The sequence below is a fragment of the Equus przewalskii genome, chromosome 24 (assembly GCF_037783145.1).
Source record: "Equus przewalskii isolate Varuska chromosome 24, EquPr2, whole genome shotgun sequence".
Taxonomy (NCBI): Eukaryota; Metazoa; Chordata; class Mammalia; order Perissodactyla; family Equidae; genus Equus; species Equus przewalskii.
Window position 1 is genome coordinate 5,986,998 of NC_091854.1, and position 21,448 is coordinate 6,008,445.

The window sequence follows — 21,448 nt, forward strand, 5'->3', positions numbered from 1 at the left end:
CCCCACTTCCGAAACCACCCTCCAGTTTTCACAGCACTTCCAACGCTGATTCACGAATACAGCCTTGCTATTGGCATCTGCAGCTCCATTTCACTGACTTACTGGTGTTCAAGAAAAGCTTGGGTAAATTAAAATACCAGTTCTCTGTGAAAGATCTTCAAAGAAGCCATCTAGAATCCACTGTTCCTTGACCCACATCCTATGCTTCTCCTTTTTTCAGTCTCTAAGTAACTCCAAGGTCTATGTCAAGATCTCCTGTCCACCGTTCTACTCATCTCCTTAGATTCTGGTCTCTTGGTAAGCTCTGTTTATCTTTAGCCATTTTTTCCAGATGGAACTCTTCTTTTTCCTCTTGGATCTTAGTCATTATCCAGAAGGAAGTCATTAGAAGTTGGCCTGATCTTGTTCATTCCACCTAAGAGTATTGTGTCACAGGAGAGATCTAAAGCATGTTTCACCTTGCAGCCCAAGTCAGGCTAACTCCTAAGCAAGGCACTTACTGTCCTGACACCTTGTTTGCCATTCCATCTGTCCTCCACCCTGCATACACTAAGCCGATAGTTTCAGTGGTGTTACATAACAGGTATTTCATCAGTTTTTTTGGCTAGTAGGATATACGGTTACATTTGTGACCTCATATACTCTAGTGCCATGTAGCTCCAGACAAAATTTAGTTACACTGATGAACATTCTAAATTGAATATGTCATCAAGCATAATAAACATGTCAAATCCATCAGTGGCAAAGGATATCAATCCACCAATGATAATCAATCAATACTTTTCACGGTCTTGAAGAAAAGTTTATAGACATTTCAAGATAGCAATATTATAGGATTAGCAACTCATAGTGATTTTTCCTGTATTTTATTTATTTATTTTATTTCTTCTAATTTAAGTCCCAGATTATCAGCTATTGAGATAGTTTCTGAATAAAATCCTTTAAATCCAGGTATCTAAACGATTGGATAATAATAGTTCTTCTGATGCTGTGGTAATGTCCTCTTGAATGAACTTAAAAGGAGACTTTGCTGAAACAGGTTTGTAAAACCAAATATTTTTCAACTTTTACAAGCAGTCACTTCCCAATCCTCTGGCAAGCATGCCACAGGCAGCCACCCCTATATAAATACGCAGTTAGAAAGATAAACACTCATTAAAGGCCCTAGTGGTAGCATTGTTTCTCAAGGTTCAGCAATATTTGTTCAGTGGGTAGATAAAGAAGAGATTAGCAATGTTTCCATTGGGCTCTAGGCCTTCCTAAAGCCAGCCAGCCTTCTCCCTAAGAGAAAGGCAGTAATCTGTGCATGCGTTCCAGAATGCCTCAGGATGACTTTCTACTTCGAGAGCAAACCAAGCTCCTCATCGATTCCATGCTAAGCCACCCGTTTTTTTAGGACCATTATTTTTTGTTAACATAATAAGTTAGACCTCCAAAATAATAAGAGTAAATGCGTAGAACAAATTTCATATTTAAACATTTTAATATAGCTTAAATATGTATACATTAAGCTAAAAATGATTCGGGTAGGTGCTCCAAACTAATTTCACAGTCTTTCAGACATTTTAAAGCCTTAGTCTATCAGTCAGTGTAGAAAGAGCCCTGGCCTTGCTTCCAATCTAATTAGGCCAATGACTAACCATGTGATCTCTGGGAAAGCTGGGCTGGGTTTTCCTTATAAAATAAAGGAGAATGGAGCAGATGAGTTCTAACATTCCTCCGACTCTGCAAATAATGATATTCTTTTGGGAAAAACAGATCTCATCTTCCTACCTCAAGGTTTTCGTGAGGATCAAATGGCACGGTGGGCTCCAAAGCACAGCGTCATCCATTGAACAGAACACACAGGTGAGGAGGAGCTGTATTTGCTTTCTTATCTAGTCAGCCTTTGGTGGAATAGATGAAAGAAAAGCTGTAGCAGAAAATGTTTACCTCTCCACTTTAAAAAAGAAGGAAATAATTTAAGATTCTAGAGTTATTTATGGTTCTTTCAGAGAAAGATTGGGTGAAATAATTAAACTTGGCACATGTTAGTATGTTGGTTACAAGCAGCTAATGTAAAATCTCTGTCAAACAAAGCAATATGGTTCTCTTACCTGATTAAAACTTTCAAAATGTTAAACTAATCTTTTCAAAAGATAAATCTAGTATTTGGGCACATGCACGGTTATTTTCTTTAAACCTTCTCATTTAAAACAGGCGGAGTCTCTTCCATCACAGAGCTTACATTCCACACTAGTGAGGGGAAATAAAAAATACACAAACTACTAACATTACGAAGTCAGTAGAGGGATAAATGCTATGGCAAAATTTAAAGCAGGGCAAGGAAGACAGTGAACAGCAAAGTGGGGGAATGCTGTTTTCTACGGACTGGTCAGGGAATATGTCAATGATGTGGAACCTTTGAGGAGAGAGTGGAAGGGAGCAAAGAGCAAGTCACGTAGACATCTGGGGGAGTCCATTCCAGGGAGAGGGACTTTACAGTATCAGGGAACAGCAAGAAGGCCAGAGTGGCAGAGGACGAACAAGAAGAGTGACTACCCACTATCTTTTTCCAAGAAAAGTATGGTCAAACTTGTCTTCATCTTAACAGCGATTTTCATTAAGTCCAACAGAAACTGTTTATTGAACTTCTTTTGTTCTGTGCCTCAGTTTTTCACCGTAAAATGGGGATGATAATAGTACCTCACAGGGTTGCTGTGAGGACTAAATGGTGTACCAAATATAAAGAATAATTTAGACAATGTGCAGCACAGAATAAACCAGGGAGGAGCCAGTTTTTATTACTGTCATCATCACCTCATTATTTACAACAATATCAATAATTCAATTTTTTAGGCCAATAGTATTGTCTTGCACAAACCATTAATTACTGGGAGAGTTTGTTACACATCTTGTTAGGACATTAGATCAGGTCACGGTATGTGGTGATTCAAGCACAGAGGTTTATGTCATCATGTATCAGAGAGTTTAAAGTAACATAAACAAATTGGGGTTTGAAATGTAATACCTTAATCTAGACATAAAATGAGTATGATATCATATCCACACACTCGAGTTTCTCTGTGTTTTTTTCAGTCTCACTCAGTTTCCTCTCCTCATGACAACACAGAATTCTTGGATGTTTGCACAGTCTTTCACATTTGTTTCCAGCATGTTGTCTGAATTGATTCCTTGTTTCTCAATTACAACCATTATGGAATCAAGATTAATAACCTGCTTGGTGAGTTTTGTCCACTTTGGAATCTGGAGCCTTTGTACTCACTATGGCCTGTCGGGCTCTCCATGGTTCTTTCTAAATGCTCCAGCAGTGAGGGTCAAGGACAACAGCAGTGACCAGGCACCTGCCTGCATTTGGGCTACCCCTGCCTACTTCCATTATTTCTTCCCCTCTCCCAGGCATTTAACCATTGTCGAGGAGAGTCTGAAAGTGGATTTAAAGTTCACTAACATAACCGCTGTGCTTAGAACAATGCCTGGCATGTTGGAGGTAAACGATAAATATTTGCGGAGTGAATAAAAATAGGGTAGGTCTGCTGGATTATGTTGAGTTGTCTGAATCAGGCTGTAGTCGAAGCATGGCGGAGAGGAAGAGCCCCTGTCTGCTGCACTCTCCTGTGGGGCTGAGCTCCCACCTCCACCACCTTCGTTATCAGCCTCTTCACCATAGGAAACAGGGTAGCTGGGACAAGCTTTGCTTTAAGGCATGTGGTTTTTGTGGCCATTGCATTTGATTTCACTAGTTACAACAGCTTGAGCAGAGCTTACGGTTAAAACAAATGTATCCTGGAAGGATTTTTCATTCCTGGGCCCATTGATCATTCCTTCAATATTCCTCCAGAAAATACTTAGTAGGAGCCCTTTCAGGACCCAACACATAATGTAATACTGTAGACCTGCACAATCTAATTAGTATAAATAAACACTACCGAGTAAAATACTGCATGAGAACAAGTGTCGCAAAAATAGGATTCTGTGTACCATGTAATGTCAAATAGGATGATTGATTTTCAGTGAGGACAACAGGAAGACTTCAGAGCAGAGGTGGCATTCTATCACAGAAAGAATGACGAACATTTCAATAGTCAGAGTGGCTATGTGCTATTAATACATCTTGTAATTATAAAATAGCAATACTACACCATCTGTCATATATGTTTCATTATTAATCCAGTATCCAGTTATGCCTCTGATTTTTTGTTTGTTTGCCTGTGATTCCTCATCCTCCACAGCCATGACCTTGAGCCACATTAACCAAGAAGCATTTACAGATAAAAAACAAGTTGGCTTGTAACGGCACGTGCTGGAACACCATTACAGGATTCGGTGGAAGTATTGCTCTTTATTCTTTCTTTTCTTTACCAAACACAAGAGCCACCTGTCCCAGATAACAGATTTTTGACGTTCGTTCTTTCTTGGTTAATAATTGTATTTACTTTATTGCAAAATTGAATTACCACCTTTCTCTGAGAATGTTTTCAAATATCATATTCCTCCTGACCAGTGAAGGAGAGTGGAAAATATGGCAGATTTTGAATATATTTTGAAAAAGATTTAAGGGGAGGATGAACTTGAGGAACTTTTCCAAATTTCCTTCCCATAATTTTACCCATTTATTCAGCTAATATTCATAGAGTGCCTGCTATGTCTCAGCATAGACGACAGGAAGGGTATTCTTGTCAGAGTTAAGTGTTACTAACCCATACTCTAACTATTCAATAGAAACGCTGTACTCTTTTTCATATATGATGTGTGATCCAACATCTAGATAAATACTTTAACTTAGGTTTTTTCGTTTCCCCACGGTGTTGATGAGTCCCATTACTCAAGGAGCATTTAATGGTAAGATGCAAGTAGGGGGACATACATTTCACGGTATTTATTGAGCAACTTCTATGAAACAGGTACTGTACATAATAGTTGATGTTTTGAGTAATTTAGTTGTCTGAAAATGACAATCAGTCGAAGAGAGAAAGAGTGGAGCAGTTTTAAAGTTAAACACAAAATGTATTTTTGTTCCGAAAAGGAGAATGACGATGTAGGAAGAAGGTGGACAAAACAAGTTGAAGACCGGATTCCTGAGCGGAAGGAATGTAAAGCGTCCACCTGAGAAATGTCCGCTTAAACAACACAGAGGACCTGCTCCCTGCTGGAGGACGTAAAAGGTGACTTATTCCTAAGGTTCGCTCCGCCTGTCCTGCCGCAAGCCGCACGGGGTGGCTAACACTTCCTGCCGCGCAGGGGACAGTCGCGGGCTGCGGCGCAGCTGACAGCCAGCAGCCGCCCCCACCTGCTGCGGGCGCCTTGCCCCGCCCCCCGCGCGCGCGGGCCAATGGGCTGGGCCCCAGGGGGCGGGCCGCGGCCCGGTGGGAGGGGCGAGGCCGGGGGCGGGGCGGCCGCGGCCGGCGCGGCGGTGGCCCTGGCTTTCGGGGCGGCAGGGGCTCCGCTGGGCGTCGGCGGCCGTGGGGGATGGGGGCGGCGAGCTCCAGCCGTCGGCGGCGGCGGCCCTGAGTGTCGGGGCATGGAGCGGGATGGAGCGCCGCGGTGAGTGTGGGGCCGCGGCGGCTGCGGCTTGGGGCTGGGTCCCCCGCGGCGGCCGTCCGCGAGTGCCGTCCAGCGTGCGGGCTGCCCACGCGGCGGCCCCGAGCGGCGGCGGCTGCGGGCTGCGCTGGGGGCTGGGGGCCGGGGTCCTCGGGGAGGGGTCCGAGCGGGGCGGGGGGAGCGGCCGGAGCGGAGGAGCTGCGAGGGCGCGAGCGGGCGGTGCGCGGACCCCGCGGGGCGGGATGGGTGCACCGAGTTAGGCGACGCCGCCCGGGCCGTCGGGAGAGGCTCGCCGAGCGGACTTTTCTCCCTTTCCAGCCCCCCGAAAGTCCTGCAGCCCCTCTCCCTGTCCTAACCACACGCCCTCGTCTGGCTCCTTGGGTAATTCAGGGTCTCCTCCCCTCCCCCCTTCCTCCCCGTTGGTTTCCTTCACCAGGTCTTCAGGGGTCTTCACTTTCGCCTTCCTCACGTGGAATCTTTTTGGAAATTGGGTGGTGTTTTCTGAAATTTCAGCCTGACAAATGCAAGGGCTGAGATAAAATAACAGATATCTCGTGTTCCATGTCTACCTTTTCTTATCACAAGTCGCCTCACCTAGGCCCAGGCTGTTTATTATTTTGGGGAGGGGGAAACTGAAGATAGAAAAGCACTCTCCTTCCCTTTCTATCCGAGTGCCCCCCTCTGGTGCGTCTCTGTCACTCTCTCCACACCACCCCCTGCCCCTTTTCTCTCTTCCCCCTGTAGCTGTCCCTTCAGCATTCTCCTCCGCCCCTGCCCCGTCCACCTTTTCCCAGCCTTGGTCCTAGGCAAGTCGTGTGCTTTGCAAAATAGGAATTGACAGGACTGCGGCTACTACGAGGAAAACCTATCCCTGTGATTTTGTTTCCCTGGATGTCCCAGGACCCGATGATGGAAAGCTTGTGCTCGAGGACGGCCTGCCTTTGGCCGTCCTTCCTTTGGCCGTCCTTGTCTTGGAGCCCCTCTGACGTGTCCAGGGTCTGTCTTGCTTTTTCACCACCACCCTCTTTAGAGACTTGTGAGGTTTGTTTACACCCCCTCCCACCCACCCCCCCCGCCCCCCCACATAGGGATTTTTGGATCTTTGACATTCTTTATCTTCTAAGGGTGGATCTCTTGGGGTGTTAGGAGGTGTTTTGTGAAAGTTCCAAGACCGCAGTGGAGCCAGAAGAGCCAAGGAGCTTTCTCTTCCACATTTACTTTTTCCTTTCCTCTTCTTTTTTGGGCATCAACTTTGCCCCTTATTCAGTTTGGCAGAGGGGGTTTCCTCTTCAAGAAAAAGAATTCAAAGTTAGATGTGAAAGTATTTAGAATGAGTAAAGAAATCACAACAAATTACGAGAGTCTTCGAGCTGTAGATCCCTTTCCTCGGAGATTTCAGTAGGCAGTTTGCCAGGAATGGGTACTGACTGAGAAGTGCTTTCTGATGGTATGAGCTGTGCAAGTGCAGAACCCAAACGCTTGAGCTCCATTAGCTTTATGGTGCAAACAGCTCTGGTCTCGTGATTCTAAGAGTTTAAGAGTGAACTTGAAGGAAAGTAAGATAGGCCTGGGTAGAAAATGTTTCAGTCCCCAAATGGGCAGGAAGTAGAACTTTGGCTGAGATGAAGAAAGCACTGTTCGGCAAATCTGCGTGGCTGGTCACTCCCACTCTGCCTACCTCCCTAAAATAGAACATCTGCGTAGATTATCAGCGCCCTCACCTCCCAGCTGTAAAAGCCCTTGACCTAGGAATGTGGGCTTCCACAAAGGCTGCTGTTGGTCCTAGGCATTAGTACTATGTTACAAAACTCGTGCCCAGAAGGCACCCTGGAAGGATTTTCATTCCTGCACCATTGGTGATTCATTCAGCATTCTCTCAGAAAATTTCCTGTGATCCCATTCAATATTAGACAGGGTCCTGTGGAACTTTCAGTCTATTGGGTAGAAGTAGACCATTCCGAATAAATAGAGCCCAAGGCAAAATGTCTTGGGTTACCCAAGAAAAGTATGTTGAAATCCTGGAGGAAAGTAGAAGGATAATTTATTTTCAGTGGAGGGAATGAAAAGGCATCTTTGAAGAAGTGATGTTTTGTGTGAGATTGAAGTTAAGGGAATGATTTTAATAAGCACAGAAGGCATAAGGGCCCTTCTGGGCAGAATTGCTGGTATCTCTAATGCATCCCAGAATGTCATCGATCAGCTTCCATGATTCTGCTTTAAGGCTATTTTGTTTGTTTGTTTTTAATTTCCCACCTCACCTCCAGCATGGTGTTGAGTCAACACAAAAAGACAGGTTTGTACCTCGAGAAACAAGGAGATTTAAAAGAAAGGGTAGGAACACGTTTTGATATGATGAGGATTTTTGTGGAGGATTTGTACTTCCTTCTTTTTATTATTACTCTGATGTGCAAAAGAGCTATTTGATCACTCTGCTTCCCTAGATAAGAATTTTTCTTTTTCTTAAAAAATGTTCCAGGGGCCAGTCCCGTGGTGTAGTGGTTAAGTTCGGTGTGCTCCACGTTGGTGGCTGGGGTTCACAGGTTCGGATCCCTGGCGTGGACCTTCATCATTTGTCAGCCATGCTGTGGTGGTGATTCACATATAAAATAGAGGAAGATTGGCACAGGTGTTAGCTCAGGCCGAATCTTCCTCAGCAAAAGAAAAAGAAAGTTTCCAGTATTTGTTGTTGAGAAAGTTTTCAAATGCCATAGGTTTCCTTTCTAAGGAAGAGGATGGAAGGTATTTTGTCATACAGAACATCCTATAATTTTACTTTTGATTTATCTAATATTCATTGAGCACCAGTGTGATGTGAAGTTTGAGTGAGTTTCGACAAATGTATACACCCATGTAATCACCACCGTAATCAAGATAATAGAACATTTCCAACTCTCCAGAAAGCTTCCTCATGCTCATTGGGAACACCCCCTACCCCCACACCACAACCCTTGTTCCCAGGCAACTGCTGTTGCTTTTTGTTACTAAAGGTTAAGTTAATCTTTTCTAGAATTTCATGTAAATGCAATCATATAGTGTATATTCTTTCTGCCTGACTTCTTTCATTTAGCATAATACTTTTGAGATTCATCCATGGTTTTTGCCATATCATGGATATTTATGGTTAAGTAGTATTCCACTGTAAGGCTGCAGATCACAATTGGTTTATCCATTTATCTGTGGATGGATATGTGGGTTGTTTCTAGTTTTTTGACTATCGTGAAGAAGGTTGCTATGTACATTTGTGTACAAGTTTTTGGGTGAATGTATGTTTTCATTTCTTTTGGGTATACAGTCACATGTTGCTTAATGATGTTTCAGTCAACAACAGGCCGTGTAGACAACGTAGTCCCATAAGACTAGTACCGTATAGCCTGGGTGTAGTAGGTTATACCATCTAGGTTTGTGTAAGTATATTCTGTGATGTTTCCACAGTGACCAAATTGCTTAAGATTTCTCAGAATGTATTCCTGTCATTAAGCAACACATGGCTGTATAAAAGAGTAGAATTGCTGGGTTGTGTGGTAAATGTATGTTTAACTGTATAAGGAAATGTCAAGATATTTTCCAAAGTGATTGTGTACTTTGTGTGGCAGCAGTGTATGACAGTTTCTGTTGCTCTACATCCTACTCCAAATTTGGTATTTCAGTCTAGTTAAAATTAAGAATTCTGGTAGATATTTATTGGTATCTCGTGGTTTAAATGTGCATTTCCCTGATAATAATGAAGTTGAGCACTGTTTCATATGCTTCTTGGCCAATTGTGTATCTTCGTTTGTGAAATGTCTGTTCAGATATTTTACTCATTAATTTATTGGGTTGTTTGTTTTCTTATTATTGAGTTGTTAGAGTTCTTGATATAATTTGGATACAAGTCCTTTGTCAGATATTTTCTCCCAATTTGTGGCTTGTATTTCATTTCTTAACAGTTGTCTTTCAAAGAGCAGAAGTTTTAAATTTTGGTGAAGTCCAGTTTACTGATGTTTTCTTTTATGTTGTCTATCTGAGAAATTGTTCCCTAGATTTTCTCCCATGTTTTCTTTTAGAACAAGGATCCTCAAAATTTTTATTAAAGGACCAGATTGTAGCTGTTTTAGGCTTTCAGGCTATAGCACCTCAACTACTCAACTCTACTGTTGTAGCTCAAAAGCAGTTAATGACATACATAAATGATTGGGCATGGTTGTGTCGCCCAAAAACTTCTGTTTGTAAGAACGGGCAGCTGCACCCTCCAACTCTTGAATTTAAAAGACTGATAGTTTTAAGTTATGTGTGTAGGTCTATGATACATGTTGAGTTAGTTTTAGAGTATGCTGTGAAGTAAGGGTTGAGGATTATTTTTTTTCTCATATGGATATCCAGTTATTTCAGCATGATTTATTGAAAAGACTACCTTTTCCCTCATTGAATTACTTTGGCACATCTTGAAAATCAATTGGCTGTCTATATGTGGGTCTGTTTCTGGACTCTATTCTATTCTGTTGGTCTGTGTCTCTTTTCATGCCAATATTGCACTCTCTTGACTACTGTAGCCCTATAGTGGGTCTTGAAATTAGGCAGTGTAAGTCCTGCAACTTTGTTCTTTTTCAAAATTGCTTTGGCTGTTCCAGATCTTTTACATATTTGTATACATTTTATAGTCAGCATGTCAGTTTCTACAAAAAAGCCAGGAGGGATTTTGTTTGTGATTTCTTGAAGCTAGATCAATTTGAAGGAAATTAAAGTCTTAACAGTGTTGTCTTCCAATCCATGATCATGCTATGCTTGTCAATTTGTTCACTTCTTTGATTTCTTGCACTAATTTTTTGTAGTTTTAAATTTAGGATCTTGCACATGTTTTGTTAAATTTATTCCTAAAAATATCTTATTTTTTGATGTTTTTATACATGGTATTAGTTTCTAACATTTCAGTATCCAATTGTTTATTGCTAGTATGTAGAAATAAAATTTGTTATAGTATATTGATCTTGTATTCTGTGATCTTGCTATATTCATTTATCAGTTGTAGCTTATTTATAGTTTCCTTAGGATTTTCTGGGTACTGAAACATGTCAACTTGGAATAAAGTGTTTCACTTCTTCCTTTTCAATCTGAATGTGTTTTCTTTCTTTTTCTATTGTACTGGCTAAGACCTTCTTAAGTAACAATATTGATCCTTATCATAAGGAGGAACATTGTCTCTTTCATCATTAACTGTGATGTTAGCTGTAGATATTTTGTAGATGTCTTTTAGCAGGTTGATGAAATTCTTTTTTATTCCTCTTTTGCTGACTGCTTTAATCTTGATAGGTACAAAATTTTGTTAGATGCTTTTTCTGCATCTATTGAGATGATCACATGTTTTTCTCTATTGAATATTAAACTAAGCTGGTATTCCTGGGACAAACCCATCTTGGTCATAATGTATTATCCTTTTTATATATTGTTGGATTTGACTTAACTAAACTGTGTTAAGAAATTTGGCCTGTAATTTTTTTGTAGTGTTGTGTGGTTTTGGTATCAGGGTAATGTTGACCTCATAAAATGAGTTGGGAAGTGTTCTTGCCTCTTCTGTTTTCTGAAAGTTTTTGTAGGATTATTTTATCTGGCTCAATAGATTTCATCAGTGTGCCATCTTGGTCTGCAGTTTTCTTTGTGAGATGTTTTAAATTATGAATTTGATTTCTTTAATGCATTTAAGGCTATTCAGATTTTCTATTTCTTGTGTTAGGTTTGGTCATTTCTGTCTTTCAAGGAATTTTTCCATTTCATCTGAGTTGTTGAATTTATTGGCAAAGTTGTTTGTAACATTCCTTTGTTACTCTTTTAATATCTGTAGGGTGTGTCCTGATATCTCTTCTTTCGTTCATGGTATTAGTAATTTGTATTTTCTCTCTTTACTTTTTGATCAGTCTAGCTAGGTATTTATCTATTTAGTTGATCTTTTCAAAGAACTAGCTTTTAGTTACATTGATTTTTCTTTGTTGTCTGTTTTCTGTATTACTGATTTCTACTCTTGCCATTATTTTCTTCATTTTATTTACTTTGTGTTTAATTTGGTCTTTGTTTTCTAGCTTCTTGAAGCTTAGATCATTGAATTTAGACCCTTCTTTCTTTTTAATAAAGCATTTAAAGCTATGTATTTCTCTGACCACAGCTTTTGCTGTGTAACTTACACATTTTGAAATAATTGTGTTTTCATTTTCATTCAGTTCAAAGTATTTTCAAATTTCCTTTGTGGAAATTTGACCCATGGATTATTTAAAAGTAGATTTTATCATTTCCAAATATTTGGAGATTTCCTAATTATCTTATGGTTATTGATTGCAAATTTGATGTTGTTTGGGTCAGAGAATATACACTATATGATTTCAGCCCTCTTAAATTATTGGGATTTGTTGTATGGTCCCATATATGGTTTATCTTAGTGAATATTTTATGTGAATTTGAAAAAATGTGTATTCTGCTATTGTTGGGTGGAATTTTCTATAAATATCTATCAGATCAAGTTGGTTGATAGCATTGTTCAAATTTTCTGTATCCTTACAGATTTTCTGTTGTTTGTTTTATCAGTTAATGAGAGAAGATTGTTGAAATCTTAACTGTCAATGGGATTTGTCTATTTTTCTTTACAATTCTGTCAGTTTTTGCCTCATATATTCTGGATCTCTATTTTTAGGTGCATACACTTTTAGGATTATGTCTTTATGGTGAATTGACACATTTATCATTAGGAAATATTCTTTATTCTTGGTAAAACTTCTTGTCTGATATAATAGAGCTACTTCTGCTTTCTTATGGTTAGTATTTGCATTGTGTATCTTTTTCTGTTGTTTTACTTTTTTTTATTGAGGTAACTGATTTATAACATTATATGAATTTCAGGTGTACATCATTATATTTCGACTTCTGTATAGACTATGCTGTATTCACCACCAAAAGTCTAGTTGCCTCTTTTACTTTCAATCTATCTGTGTGTTTATATTTCAAGTCTGTTTTTTATAGCAGTATGTAGCTGAGTCTTACTTTTTTATCCAGTATGACAATCTCTGCCTTTGTAGTGGTGTTTAGAGTATTTATATTTAGTGTAATTATTTATATGATTGGGTTTAGGTCTATTATCTTGCTGTTTGTTTCTAATTTGTCTCATATGTTCTTTGTTTCTTTTTCTTCTCGTCATGCCTCTTTTAATTTTTTGAAATTCCATTTGTGTCCACTATTGGCTTACTAACTGTATCTCTGAATATTTTAATATGCATTTTTAACTTATTGTAGTATACCTTCAAATAATCTTATACTATTTCACATGTAATATAAGAGCTTTACCATATACTTTCACTTCCCTCCTTCTTTACTTTGTGCTGTTGTCATACGTTTTACTTCTGTATATCTTGTAAATGCCACACACATTGTTATTCTTTTGTTTTAAATATTTTTTTTAAAAGGAATTTACAAAATAAGGCTTGTTTTGAAGCTTTGTTGTGGTGAGTCTAGAATACTATTTTTAATAGGGCTGGATTAGATGTACTGCTAACACATGCCCTTCTGGGATCTCTCCCTGTGTGTTCAATAGGTCTCTCTACTCTGGCTGATGAAAACTCAGAGGTCTCCCAGCCCTGTGGGAGCCCTGAGAATTGTTCAGCTACTGCTCTCTGGACATTCTTTGCCCATCCTTGTGGAGTTCCGCCCTACACATGCACAGCTTTGTATTCAACAAGAAAATTAAGGAATTGCCAATGCAAATTTCTGGAGCTCTTCCTCTGCCTACTTCCTTCCTTTCTTGCACTCTATTCTACAGATTCTAGCTTCCCCAGTCTCCCTAAACTGTAATCCCTGTCTCCTCAGTTTAGCAAGATTACCATGCTCTGCCTGGCTTCCCTCTTCCTGTGCCATGGTCTAGAATGTGCCTCCAGGCAGAAAGTTGGGGCAGTGGTAGGTTTACCTCATTTGTTTGTGATCCCATCTCAGGGATCACAGTCCTGTGCTGTCTGTAGTCCAGTGTCTAAAAACAGTATAGTGGAAGGGCAAATCTGGTCTCATTTTTCCTGCACTTTAGATATATCTAAAATTTTAATTCTTTTTTAATATAGAGGTTTTTCTTTCTATCTTTTACCTTGCAATTTATTTGTTTAAGAAATTGTGTTGTTTGCTCTATAAAATGGCCCACAGTCTAGATTTTGCTGGGCACTTCCTGTCTTCTATATTGCTTATAAAGTAGTAATTGTGTCTAGATCAGGGTTTCTCAACCTTGACACCATTGACCGTTTTGGGCCGGATAATTCTCTGTTGCGGGTAGAGATGGGAGGTTTGAAGGTGCTCTCCTGTGCAAGTAGGATGTGTAGCAGCATCCTTGGCCTCTACCCACTAGATGTCAGTACAACCTCCTCCCTGGTTGTGACAACAAACAATGTTTCCAGACATTATAAAATGTTTTCAGACCCACTTTCTGTTATGAAAAGTAGACTACCTAAACTACAGAATCAATTTCAGGAATAGAAGACATCTGTCTAGCAAAAATAACAATGCTGACTATGTTAACACTGCAGAGAACACATGAAAAAGATTTTAGGGGCCGGCCCCATGGCCGAGTGGTTAAGTCTTCTGCGCTCTCCATTTTGGTGGCCCACGGTTTCGCCGGTTCGGATCCTGGGCGCAGACATGGCACTGCTCATTAGGCCACATTGACGTGGTGTCCCACATACTACAACTAGAAGGACCCACAACTAAAATATACAATTATGTACTTGGAGGATTTGAGGAGAAAAAGCAGGACAAAAAAAAAAAAGGAAGATTTTAACAAAATGCAAGTTGAGGCTTCACAGAATGGCTGACTCAAAAACAACATTATAGAGGATATGAATTTCTGTTTGAGAAGGAAAAAATACCAGAGACAATAATCATATAAAATGGTAAAAACACAAGTAGTTTGTTTTCAATTATATGTTGCTTCTGTAAATGTTTTTCTGCAACTTATTGAGCAACATTTTAAGATGTTGGACTTCTACAATAGATATATAGATGGTTTTACTTTTTCTTTTTTTTTGAACACTTTACAGTTCAATTATAAACCAAGAATTTTGAATTTGCAGAAAGATATTGCAATAATGTAGTTTTCATACTTGAAACTTATTTTTTGATATAAAATTACTTTAAACAAAATGCAAGTTGGGGGATTAATAAAATAACCTTTTTAATTTAAAAGTGAAACTACTATTTTTGTGAATGTTCCCAAATGTCATTAGCCTCCTTCCTAAGGAAGAAGGGTGGAGAAGATGCCAGACAATTAATGTATTTTTTAAAAGATCCAAGAGAAGAATTGGGGTTGAGAGACTTCTCAACATTTCCCTCAGATAACCTTACTTAGAATGTAACCACCTACTCTTCATTGAAGACCCACTCTGTGTCAGGTTCTGTGCACCATAGTTGGCTGTTTTGAGGTGGTTTGGAGGTAGATCTGGTAGGAAGGGTCTTAGGATTAACCCAGAGCAGATCCAAGGGGCAGACTTTCTTCCCTTGAGCTCCCTAAGGGTTGCCCTGCCCCTACCCTCCTTGGCCTTCAGAATCCTTTCCTCTCTCCCAGTTGGTGTCCTTCAGTTTAGTCATCAGTGGTTTCCATGGTGAGTGTCCATGGTGTATCATTCTCCTCCAGTGGGGTTTAAAGGAATGTTTCATTTTTAGGTGTCTTCAGTATTTCTAGTGCTTTTGATCTTGGTATAGTTATGTTTAACTACAGGTAAGTTTGTAAAAATTAAGTCTGCAAAATTGTTGTAGAGCCCAGGTCATCAAGGAGCCTGGGGTTTTCACGTTTATTTTTTCCAGGTAAGGAGGTAGGAGCCTGATTGGCTTCACTTCTCTGGAACTGCTCGTGTGTGAGAGGTGTCCCTTTCCCTTTCTGTCAGTGGGTAGTCTCTCGATCCCTTTCTCTCTCTTTATCATCTGTGCCTCTCTTATCTTCCTTAATCTGTCTCCATCTTATTTTGTCTTCCTCTGCCTCCACTTATCTCTGCATCTTCCTCAGTCCTCTTTTCCTCTCTCTCTCTCTGCAATTGTTTCTCACCCTCTCACATCTCTGTTTGTCTCTCTTTCACTGCTTTTTCTCTTCCTCCTGTGTGCTCCTTTCTGTCCCCGTCACACCACCTCCTCCACCCCACATACCCTTTCTCCCCATCAGGACCTTTTTCAAAACATTGTCAGTGATACCACCAGTTCCACTTTTAACAAGGAACACAATCGTCTTTATTAAGGGGAATCGTGGATAAGAGCACAGAATAACTAATGTATGTTAAAATAGATGTAAGGGGGTGTTTGAGGTTGAGTGACTCCCTCATATTTCTTCCCCAAACCTTACATGTGATTAATTAGGGTTGCACTGCTGCAGCCCCATTTTGGCCTGGGGACCTCCCACCTCTCCTCTTAATTAGTTTGTTTCAGTTTAGGGCATCAACAGTTTTCATGGTGAGAGTCCAAGGTGCATTTTTCTTTTTAAGTATGGTTAGCGGGACAGTTTGGTTTGGAGGTTTCCTGAATATCTGTGCCATGTCCTTGGTACTGTTGTGTTTGGGGCTTGAAGGGGTAAATTTGTTTAAGTTGAGTCTGAAACATCCAGTGTGGAGCTAAAGTCACCAAGGAGCTAAGCATTTTCGTATTTATCTTTTCCAAGTAGCAGCTGAGGGGCCAAATTTGCTTTATTTTCTCAACATTGTTTTTCTTGTAAGGGTTCAAAGATATGAGAGATGTTCCTCTTCTCTTTGTCAAGGAGTATTTTCTCCCTTTCTCACTACTTCACTTACTGGCGCCATCATGCTCACTTTTTCTGTCTCTGTAAGTAGATAGTCTCCTCCTCTCTCTTTTATTTCTTGTTCTTATTTTCTCTTCCTGCCTTCACCAGTTTCTGCCTTCCTTGGTTTTGCCTCTCTCTCGCCCCCTGTGTCTGCACCCCAATTTTCTTTCTACTTCTTCTCACACTCTCCTGTGTCTTTTCCTGCCTTCTCCCAGCTGTGATAATTTTTCTGTCTGCCTCCACCACTACCCAGTCACCCTCCCCACGTGCCTTCTGTTTCTCCATCAGTTCTTTCCGAATGTACCAGCACTGAGGTAAATGATATTGCTTGTCCAGTGAGTAGTAGGATATGGGAGTTATGTACTTTCAGCCCCTCCTGCTTTCTTTAGTTATTCCACCTTTCTCAGACATTTTTCTCATTCTGAGCGAGTCTGAGAGTGCAATTGAAGAAAGTAATATAGGTCTAAGTGGAAAATATTACCCTCTACAGAGGGCAGAGTAGTTGGCTGGTTTCATTCTTCTGAAAAGGAGTTGAGCCAGGTCTGTGTTACACTTCACCTGTGTGGAGGCTTGTTCTGTTTTTGTTTTCTTAAAGCAGTTGGAGAGGGAACAACAAGGTGGTCAAAAGAAGTATCTCATCAGAAATGTAGATTGCTCATACGAGAAACTCGTATTAGCCAGCTCTAGTCATCAGGTGACTTATTCCTAAGGTTCGCTCCGCCTGTCCTGCCACAAGCCGCACGGGGTGGCTAACACTTCCTGCCGCGCAGGGGACAGTCGCGGGCTGCGGCGCAGCTGACAGCCAGCAGCCGCCCCCACCTGCTGCGGGCGCCTTGCCCCGCCCCCCGCGCGCGCGGGCCAATGGGCTGGGCCCCAGGGGGCGGGCCGCGGCCCGGTGGGAGGGGCGAGGCCGGGGGCGGGGCGGCCGCGGCCGGCGGGGCGGTGGCGGTGGCGCTGGCTTTCGAGACGGCAGGGGCTCGGCCAGGCGTCGGCGGCCGTGGGGGATGGGGGCGGCGAGCTCCAGCCGTCGGCGGCGGCGGCCCTGAGTGTCGGGGCATGGAGCGGGATGGAGCGCCGCGGTGAGTATGGCGCCGGGGCGGCTGCGGCTTGGGGTTGGGTCCCCCGCGGCGGCCGCCCGCGAGTGCCGTCCAGCGTGCGGGCTGCCCACGCGGCGGCCCCGAGCGGCGGCGGCTGTGGGCTGCGCTGGGGGCCGGGGTCCTCGGGGAGGGGTCCGAGCGGGGCGGGGGGCGCGGTCGGAGCGGAGGAGCAGGGAGGGCACAAGCGGTGGCCTGAGCCGATGATGACGATGATAAGAAAAGCAAACAGCACGTCCCCGGTCCGCGTCCTGTTCTAAGAGCGCTCCACATTTTAACTTCTTTACTCCTCAGGACAGGTCCCAGATTATTTAACTCATTTGTCACACGGGGAAACTGAGGTTAAAACGTGGGGGAGCACACAGACTAGTAATTGGCAGATTGCGGAGTTCAGCTCCAGAATCTGTACTGTTGACCGCTACCGAGTCTGGTCTAGCTGCGGATCCCGGTCCCACTCGCTGTTCCCTGACGGCAGCCCTCCCTCCGGCGGGCTCTCCTGCAAGGGGCGTCTTAAGATTTCCGTGGGGCATAGTTCTCCTCGCCTCTGTCTTTTGGGCTGAGATGGGGTGTTTGGTTCCAAGGCTTCCTGAGTCTTACTGGTTTTTCCCAATTCTGTTGTGGACGTGTTTGGGGCTTGACGGTTCTTTGGTTTTTGTTTTTTTGAATTTCATTTTGACGGATGAGCTTAAGTCTGAGATGTTTCAAGCTGGAGCCCTAGTGACTGACGAGCCTCGTGTATCCGTGTTTACCTTTCTTTACTCTCTTTCTCAAGAAGAAATTGACCTCATACCTCTTCGGAGGGCAGGACTTTTAGCTGCTAAAGGTGGGAGCTGAGCGCCCCTTCCCGTTTCCCCATCTTTCTCTGTGCCTGTATCCTTTGTCCGTAACTGTAATGTCTGCCGCCCTTTTTGGTTGCTCCATTTTCCCACTCTGTATTTAAATCCTGGGATGGGGTACGTGCTGTTTGACATTGGGAGGCTTTAGCTGGTCAGGGAGAGCCCTGCCTGCCAGGAATGCTAGACATTTTGGAGGCGTGGGAGGTTGGGCAGCTTCCTCTTTTTTAAACGTGCTGGGTTCTGACTGCACAGGAATGAAGTGTGTGTGTGTTGCACGTCTTTCTTTAGAAATTACGGTTATTTGCATGATATTGATAAACCTTTTTGACATGCCCTTATTCTGTTTGTGGGAAATGCTTTTAAAAAATATAATCAAAGACCTCCAGAATGAATTTTTTTGATTTTTTTTTTAGCATCTTTAAGTAGATTCTTACCAAATCAGAAATTGTGCTGAAATGTCAGACTTCTCAAATATCTGGCGGTTTTTCCAGAGGTAGAAATAGTAAGATGGGAACTATTAAGTACAGATATTTGGAGCAGTTTTACACTTCAGTGAGACAGCCCAGTGGCTAAAATGAAAATACTTCTATAGGGATCCCTTTGCGAGGAGGTACGTGGGGCTTGATTAACACAGGCTACTGAAGTCAGAGAAGCCACATTTTGGGGTACTGGGAACTTAGCGTTCACATCTATAATGCACGTATTACTTAGAATTTGGAACATACAGAGAAAGTAGTTTTGCCCAGTAATTTTGTTTGCTACAAAGTTCTTTGCCAAGTGGATAAAACAGGATTTTAATGGTGATGGTTTTGAGTTGAAGAGGTGCATGAGAATTAGGGGAGTTTCACAAATATTTTGCTCAACAGTCTGTTTGCACAGTTCAAACTTCACTTGGAAGCCATTTAGTAGGTTTCCACGAAGTTAGTTAAGTTTCTGGAATTATTTCCATTTCTATAGTTCTTGCTCTCAATCTACAGATGTGTTATAGTGAAGCTACATCTTGTTCATTACTTAAATATATTTAAAAACAATTTCCCACAGTAAACACTGCTAGTAATAATGGCTAACAGTTACTGAGTCTTCATGATGAACCAGGCACTTTGCTAAGTGCTTTTTGTATTGTTATCTCATTTAATTAAATTGCCATTTGCAATCTGTTAATAACTGCGTTTTATGTAACCACCAACTAGAGGATGTTCGTTCTGGCACATGGGAAAATTAGTGTGGATGATCTTGGAAAGCCTGTCTCCTCCAAACTTTCTCATTATCGTAGTTGAGTTTTATGAAAGCTTGGATTAGCTTTATGTTACTAAAAATTTTTTTCAACCATAATGTTTCCTTTTTTCAGTTTGAAATATGAAAAGTACAGTGTATGTAACAAAATCAGTACATTACTCACCATAATGCTGATTACAGGTAGCGTATTTTCCTTTTCAGCTCCTCCCTTTCCCACCATTTTTGCTTGTTTCTTTACAGATTTTCTTAGTCTTGACTAAAAAAGTTTAAGCATTTTTGAAACACTTTTTACAACTTTGGGTTATTAATTGGACACTTAGTTAAAGTAAACTCTTTGCTGAGATAGGTGAATTGTTTTATTTGAAACTTGTGATACACGTCTTTAATTTTTATAATCATCTTTTTACCACTGACAATGACCAGTTCTCTAATTTACTAAACTAAAAGCCATCAAAATTAATCAAAGTGACTTTCTTAAGTAAGCTGCAAAAGTGATGTGAGGTTAGTTTTAATTAGTCATTTGTGAAAGAGCTGTCCAACAAGGCACTTGAGTGTTTTTTTTTGTTGTTGGTGGGGAGACCAGCTATAATGATAGTGCTCAAAAAATTGTCCTAGGTTCATTTTAGAAATTACCTACACATTTAAGCATTACTGTGAGCTTTGAAACTAGTTTAGATGTAGAAATTGCATTCTCAGAAATAATTTGAGATGAACAAGAATATTGAATAAAGGAACTTGAAAAGCTATCAGAGAAGTGTTGGGCACCTTATTTAATAATCAGAAGTAGAGAAACAATAATAGAAATCCAACTCAACTCTGATTTCAATTTTATGTAATCTTGCCTTTACTCAACTTCATATGTGTGGTGTTTTTTAAACATACTGTTTTAAAGATAAATTTTTAAATGCCACTTGTATTTTCCATTCAAAACACTGCAACAATCCAGAGTTAACTATTTTTGTTTCTGTAAATATTAATTGAAGCTTTATAAATTTACAAGCCCATTATTCATTCTGCAAAGTCATTATTCATTCTGCAGATAATTTTGAGTAGCTCATCCCTCCTAAGCCAAGCATTGAGCTGTGAGCAGAGAACACATGGTTAGCAAACAGACATGGTCTTGATTTTCTTGAGCTTATAGTCTAGATAGGAAGACATGAATCATCTATTTGAACTTTGGTAAATGCAGTGATGAAAAGTATAAGAATCCAACAGGAGATTCTGCTCTAGTTTGGTGGTGGTGGTTATGTGGGCAAGAGTGGTCCTGGAAGGTGTCTTTGAGGAAGTAATCTTTGAGCTGAGAGCAGAATGAGTAAACAAAGGGGAAGGAGTCCAGGCAAATGGAACTGCATATAGACAGGACCCTGAGTTGAACAGTCGATGTTTTTCAAGCTTTAGATCATGACCCATTACGAGTATGAAACCAATTTGGTGGGTTGCAACCAGCCTTTAAAAAAATGAAATGGGATTGGATAGAAAACATCTGTGTACATCACCTGGCCCCTTAGCCAGAATCTGTTTTATGTTTTATGCATTCCTACACACACACCACACACAAACATAACATGCTTAACGTGTATACTGGCTCATGGTGTAAAATTATTTCCTACTGTGGATCACGGTAAACAAATATTGTTGGAAGAGTGAGAAGGAGGTGTGTGTGTGGCCGTAGTGTTGAGAAAGAATTGTGACTCCAAATGACATTGCAGGGGTAGGTAGGAGCCAGATCTCATGTTGAGCCTTGTAGTGTACCAGAGCTTCTCACTTGTCTTTTGGAAGAGTTTTGAACAGAAAAATGACAGGGTGAGATTCATGCTTTGAAAAGTCTACTCACTCTATTTGGAATGGGACAAGAATGGATGTGGAGAAATCACTAGAAAATTGGTAACAGTATCTCAGACAAGAAATGATGGTAATTTACCTAACGTTGTAGTAGAGATGGAAGTAGGTACATTAAAGAGCTATAGATAGGAAGAAAAAAATCT

General features: G+C 41.2%; 1 protein-coding gene across 8 annotated transcripts in view; it reads left to right on the forward strand.

Moving 5' to 3' along the window:
- The first annotated feature begins 951 nt into the window (after positions 1 to 951).
- ARHGAP29 (Rho GTPase activating protein 29) overlaps positions 952 to 21,448 on the forward strand; it is a 76,812-nt gene continuing 56,315 nt past the window's right edge. For 3 of the 8 annotated variants that reach the window (XR_011532542.1, XM_070592600.1, XM_070592604.1), the window contains exon 1: positions 5,384 to 5,544. The gene's annotated coding sequence lies outside the window, so the exon portion shown is untranslated. Of the gene's footprint in view, positions 1,040 to 1,677; positions 1,849 to 5,026; positions 5,166 to 5,383; positions 5,545 to 17,058; positions 17,377 to 21,448 lie in introns of those variants that run through there. The other 5 variants (XR_011532541.1, XM_070592599.1, XM_070592602.1 and 2 more) reach the window with 4 other exon arrangements.